Here is a 6,525-nt window from a genome sequence, read left to right as displayed (position 1 = left end):
CGCGGGGCCCCGTCGTTAGTTCCTAGCGCCGCTCTCGGGGTGCGTGGGGGTGGATCAGAGGTCCGGCGACCCTCCTTTCCTCTTGGCGCCTACCGCCGCGGCTACGAGGCCCTGCCATCAGCAGCAGCGGGAGCATTTTGGGGGTCCGGGGTCTGTGCAGTGTCCTACCGCCCCAGCATCGTGGGGTCTCCCAGCCTGTCGCTCGCGGGGGCCCCAGCAGCGCGCACGGCATTTGCGTGCAGCCGGGCTCCGACCGACACGCTCCGGAGATCCCGAAGCGCCGCCTCACGTTCTTCCCACCCTCACGCTGAGCTTTACGGTCTGCAAGGAACAAGCAAACTGGTTTATCTTCAAATCGCCCTCATCAAAAACATCACTCTCGACCCCAATTCGAGCAGCTGCCCTAGGATCTCTGGCAGAGAGAGTATGTCAGCTCTGCAGCAGCAGCAGCGTGCGGACGGACAGCGCTCACCTTCAGCGTGGGAGGCTGTCCTCCGCCCGTGCAGTTAGGAGAGCGGAAGGCAGGGCTGCCTACAGTCTTCCCCAGCCGTCGGCTCATCCCTGTGCTTGAGGGCTCTTGAAAGGCAGCTCGGAGCCTCCCTGGTGTGGACGGGACGGAGGGGAGACGCCAGCCCGCAGCAGAAGACGCGGCAGACCCGTCTTGGCGACCCCTCAGCCGACACTCAGCTCTGGGCAGGGACAGCCTAACCACGCGGGCACGTGGGTAAGGAGCATAGCTGTCAGGTCCTGGAGTTTATGGGGAAACTTTATGGTCATTTCAGGCTAGCAGGCGGCTTTGTTTCTTTAACGTGTGGGACGTGTAGTATATTCTTTCTTGTATGTCTCCAGTGTTGTCATAGGAGCGAGTGGCACATTCTGCTGATACAGCTCTACTCCGGTGCACCCCAAGCTGGTACATTTTGTGCTTGTCTCCAGAAGACAGGAACAGCAGTCTCAAGCCTATCTGAACTTCTAGGGTCTCAGCATGCTGCTTCTTTTGAAGGGAGCCGTGGTATCCATCTAGAGACAACAGATTGCAGTAGCAGAGGGTGGGTGGTACTACCAGACAGTGACACTGCTCAATGGTTTTTGACTATAAATACAAAAGTTAGGCAATTAGTATATTTGAAAATACCAGGCACCTTTAGAAATAATTTATACGTTCAGCCTTCAGCGTGGTGGGGAGAGAAAGGGAAAGGCTGTTCAGGAGTACCACCGACTAGATACTGGACTCAAATGGAAAAGCTGAACCAGCCCAGCTCCGTGGTCAGAGCTTCTTTCATGCAAGGAATCAGAACTACATAAAACTAGGTTCAACCCCCACATCTTTCCACTCAGACATCAAAGTGGCAGTCTGACTCCATTTAATTCCCAGTTTGCTGATTATTTTGGGAATAATCAGTTTGCTGATACTTACAATATCCAGTGATCCCACGAAAAGAGGGAGCAAAGCAGGGCACTTCAAACCAAGTCCTCGAGCTCAAGCTCTGCTTTCGCTCGCATCCTTTCAGGGCCTACCATGTCAGAGGGGACACTTCCCTAAGGCCAGGTTACAGGCGTCTGTAACCCTTTGGCTCAGCTCGCTATTTCCCGGGGAGAACCACCTCCAAACAGACCGTGGCTTTGGACTTCCCGCCTCGCTGACGACTGCTTCTGGAAGGGCTGCGTCGTACCGACCGCCTTACTCCCTGTTCACCACGTCCTCGGCGTTCATCAGGTCGGGTTTTCTGTCTTTGTCTGTTCAGCAATTACGGCGCATTGTGGAGCCTCTTTCAAAGATAAGCCTACCAATAAGCTAGACCTGCAAGGCACAGGCCTGCTAATGAATTCTGCGCAGATACATCCCGTTATAACGCCCTGAAGAGAGGGGTCCTGCACTTCAGCGAAGGAGTGAAACCCTCCAGCCTTTGCTCAGAGCTTGATGTGGTGATGGCTCAAGTGAGTGTCTCTGCTTACATATCGTGCTTACTGCGTATCTCAGCTGAGGGTTCAGAGAAGTAAACATTTGCCATAACATAGGGAACTTCAATCTGTGTTTATAATAAGGCACGTTATTTATGATTACAGAACTCTAAGTCAAAGGAAAAACAGGAGATAAAGTCCTGTTCAAAGCTATCTCAGAACCAAACGTTCTTCTTCCCTGAGAAATGAAAAGTCCGGAACAAGTAAGACTGCTGGCCCGAACACGGGAATCCGTACAAAATCCATACGGGCTGAGCTTCCCACTCCCGCGTTCCTCCTTTCCACCCTGGCGCCTTGCGTGAAAGCATCGAGGGGAGCTGAGCAGCGGCCCGCCGGTCCAGCGCCCTTCGGCAGGGCCATGCCTGTGTCCCACACAGCCACGCCGCGACGTGGTGGGTGGGGACGCTGTCCCTCCCTGGAGGCGGGAGGACACCGGACACCAGCAGAGCTCTGCCCTAGGCTTTGCATGGCTAGGTATACGCTGCCTAGCACCAGTCCTCTATCCGGCACCCTCAGAAAGACTCTTGTTTCCCTCCCGGATCATGCTCCATGCTCAGTTATTTTCTGTTACTTTGGGGTAAATCTGGGCAGAGAAAATGGCTCTTGCTTTTTCCAGGGTAAAAAGGAGCAGATTTTGGCTTGCAAATGTAATTATTTCAGATGATCTGGCAAACACGCTTTGTGCTTCTGCCTGATATAAACGGTTATGACCGGGGTCTTGTGGAGTCACAAATTAAGTGTCAAGCTTGGGGATATCACTGCGTGCTCCGACGGCAGCAGCTCCAAGGTCCCGCTCCAGGCGGAGCGGGCCGAGGAGCCGCCTCCGTGATCAGCAGGAGTTTCCCAGAGGGGCAGTAAACAGCCGCTCGGTACCAAGCCAGCCTTTAGCTCAGGCGAAGTAGCAGTGATTGTGTGCTCAAAGCAAAAGCGCTGCGCTTCAGTGCAACTGGGGGGTAGTTACCGCTCCCATGCTGGAAAAGAAAAGTACTGGAACTACTGGAAAAGACAAACTCAATAAAGGAGAGATGAAGAGGAAGTCTGGCTTGACGTGAACACTGGATTGCTGTTTGGTTTTCCCTGACAAGACGGACTAGCAGGAACGCAAGTTAATTTGGACTTTCCCCCAGGGGAAAGCGTGTCGGAGGCCAGGCCTGTTTTTGCAGCCCCAGACCAGGAGCATCGCCGCCAGGACTGGGTAAATCTCGGTGGCATCACTGAGCACATCCATCCAGTACACCTCTTCGCCCCGAACTTCAGCTTGCGCTGCAGAGAGGATACTTGAGCTGGCCCTGTGCTACCTAAAAATACCTGACGGAGGGGAGCGAGGACGGGGCCAGACCCTCCTCCGGGGCGCCCAGCGACAGGACAAGAGGCGATGGGCACAAACTGAAGCACGGGAAATTCCACTTAAACATAAGAAAAAAATGTTTTCACTGGGAGGGTGGTTGAACGCAGCAACAGGTTGCCAGAGGGGTTGTGGAGTATCGCAGCAGGGACCCAGGCGGTCCGGCTTTCCTTCCGCCTTCTGCCTCCGTTAAACCTTGCGAAGGAGCTGAGTTTCTTGGAAATTTTCCGTGCGGCCCGGGCTTGTTTTTAAACAAAAATATGCATTTGGGAAACCCAGCTCATGACTTTATTCAGTCACTTTTGGACACCGTGTAGTCTTTACTTGCTGCTGCTAAAGATGACAACAGTTTTAAACACAACGGAAGACTTCTGCCATTGTTCTCCAAAGGTAGCTGGCCTCGGTCGGGCTAACTCGCTATATTTAGAGCCGCGCGACGTGACCTCGCGGTGGAGCGAAACAATAGCCAGCCTGTGAATAAGGAAGCGCTGCCGCTAATTTTCACATTCTCAGCTTGAAACGGCAGATTTCCCTGGGAGCAGGAGGTCGCGCTGCTGGCTATATTTATCCCGTTAAAATGAAGAGAAAGGAAAAAATAGGGCGCTCTGCCCTCGGCGCAGCACACAGGGTCGGGCCGGCGGCGCTGGCGGGGCGGAGGAGTCGGGCCGTGCCGGAGGCTCCTCGGAGCACCCGAGCGTGCCCTGCCCAGCCGGCCGGAAAGCAGCAGTGCCCCCTCGTCCCCAACCCTCCCCCTCTGCGGACAGAGTCCCTCTGAGATTTAAAAAAAAAAAGTTATTAAAAATAGCGTGCTCGGCCTTTCCCGCCGCTTCCTGGCACCGGCAGGTTCCAAACACGGGGAGAAAAATACTCGGCGTTTGTTTCCAGAAGCCCTGGGGACCGGAGGCACGAAATCTGGGAGGGACGCAGCCCCCCCCGGGAAACGCCGCTTGTCACGCTGCCGGACTTGGGCCCGTCCCAGAAGCCGCTCTCGGCGGGCGGGCGGGCGAGCGCTGCAGGCCGAGCCGTTCAGCTGCCGGGGATCCCTGCCGGCCGCCCGGCACAGCCGTACCCGCTCTTGTCAGCGACGGCGGGAGCCGTGTTTGGGTGGAGAGGAAGGCAGACGCTGTGGCATCCCACCTCCCGGGCGCTCTCCTCTTGGCTGCACTTGGCTCTAGCAGGGCCGACGCTGGTCGCGGTCGCTGCGGAAATTGGTTAAAGCTTATTAACTCGAGCATCTCCTGCGCTCCCAGCTGCCTTTGGCCCTGCTCTGCCCGTGTGTCCCCGCTCCGCACCTCAGCACTTCCCGCCCTGCAGCGCAGAACGGAGGCTGCGGGAAGCAAGCTATGGCGAGCATCAAATAAAACAGGGAGGCGGGAGGGTTAAATACCGACATAGTGACGGCCCCACAACCCCCGTGCTAATTCCCCACTTGGCAAAAATGACGCCGTGAAAGCTAACACGGCACAGTTTCGGCCTTCGGAAGAGCAGGAATTCCCCCCCCCGCCACCAGGCAGAGGCATCTCCCCCAAACGCCTCCTCCCCGCCTCGTCGGCAAGCGCTTCCAAAGCTCCCAAAGGGCCGGGCTTGGTGCTTGGAGACCGCCGCTTTAGGGGGGATTTGTGCTGCTCCTGCGGGCTGTCGAAGTGATTTTTCTGTGCTGGGATCACCCATCAGGAAAAGGCAGCTGTGCCGGCTGCAGAAGGCAGCATCGCTTAGGCATTAAGCACCAGGCATTCAGGCTGGCTAAGGACTTACCTCATCCCCTCCTGAAACCATCAGAACATGGTTAGCTAGAGCAAAAACCAACTCAGATGTTACCCCAAGCCAATGCTTTACAAGAGGTATCGGTATTTACGCTCTCTCTAATTGCACCTTTCGTTGAGACGTATTTAAGCATCCTGAACATTAGATCAACTGACGATGAAATTATTAGAAAACAAATCCTGTCTTCTCTGCAATCTGAATTTCCAGCTAAATTAATTCTATAGCTTGAAGATAAACAACCTTGTTTCTCTCGCATACACACACGTACATTTGGAGGTGGTAATGGAGATGATATTTGTGCCCTACGAGGCACAGATAACCCCAGAGAGTCCAGCAAGTCGAAAGGTCTACAGCACCATTAGCGACTTTGTTATCTAATGGAAGAACAAATACCAAAGCAAAAGCACTTTTATTCTGAGGGGTATTTTTGTCTGTTTTTCTTCTCACGAAGAAACGCTTGCCGTGCTGGGCAGCTCTGCAACGTCGCTGTAACGCCTCGGGCAATCGGAGCCAGTGGAAAATCCCGGGAAGTCCGTCCCTGCCTCTTGCAGAGCTTCGGCAGCCTGTAAATAGCAACGAGGGCTGTGAAGCTCTCGGAGGAGCAGGGACAATAAATATTCCCTCTTTCCAAGTATTTCTCTCTTTTCCCAGGCTAAACCGCCCCCAGGCCGAAGCAGCAGCAGCTCCGGCTATGGGCGAAGTGCCGTTTCCCCGCGGGGCCGCAGAAGAGGCGACGGGGTCTGAGGCTGCTCGGGGCGATTTGGCCGGGATCGATCCTGCCTACGGACACTTTTGTGGCCAGCGCCGTTAGGGAGGGAAAAGCCAGTGAAACTTCTGCCTTGCTTTAGGGACGGTAAACTTAGAAACGTGGCTTAGGCACATAATTTAGGAAACCAAGGTAAAACTCAAGCCAGCCGCTTCCCCCGGAATACGGCTTTTCCCCGGAGCGGCCCCGCGCTGCCATCAGCTTCTCCTGCGCTCTCCCGGTATTTGCTCTTATCATTCCTGCCGACCAGGATGGCCCCCGACCAAAGTGCCATGTTTCGAGCGCAGCCGCTTCCAGCAAAGCTGGGAAACTCACCGAGTGGGATTTCGGAGCAAGAAATTGGCCTTCCCGGAAAGAGGTTGGAAGCCTCAAAAGCCAGCAAAGGAGGAAAGCATAGGGTACGAACTGTGAGGCTTTTCTTTCTGCACGCAGTCTTCAGTGACTATCCGGGCTTATAACGTGGTATAACGAGATCTTTGGCAACTATTTTGTCAAGTTTTTTTCTGATAAGGGGGTGTCAGGGGATGATAAAATTGAAATTTGGTCTCGGTCTGGACTACACCGAAATGAAAGTTGCGGTCTCGCCCCAGCCCGGCACCCCCTGAACAGAGCCTCCGCGTCGGCGGGACCTCGCCGCGTGGGGAGCCCGAGGCCGTGCTGCCCGGGGCACCAGGCCGTCCGCGCCTGC

This window comes from Dromaius novaehollandiae, chromosome 8 (genome assembly GCF_036370855.1).
Source record: "Dromaius novaehollandiae isolate bDroNov1 chromosome 8, bDroNov1.hap1, whole genome shotgun sequence".
NCBI classification, from domain to species: Eukaryota; Metazoa; Chordata; class Aves; order Casuariiformes; family Dromaiidae; genus Dromaius; species Dromaius novaehollandiae.
This window is presented reverse-complemented; position numbering follows the sequence as displayed.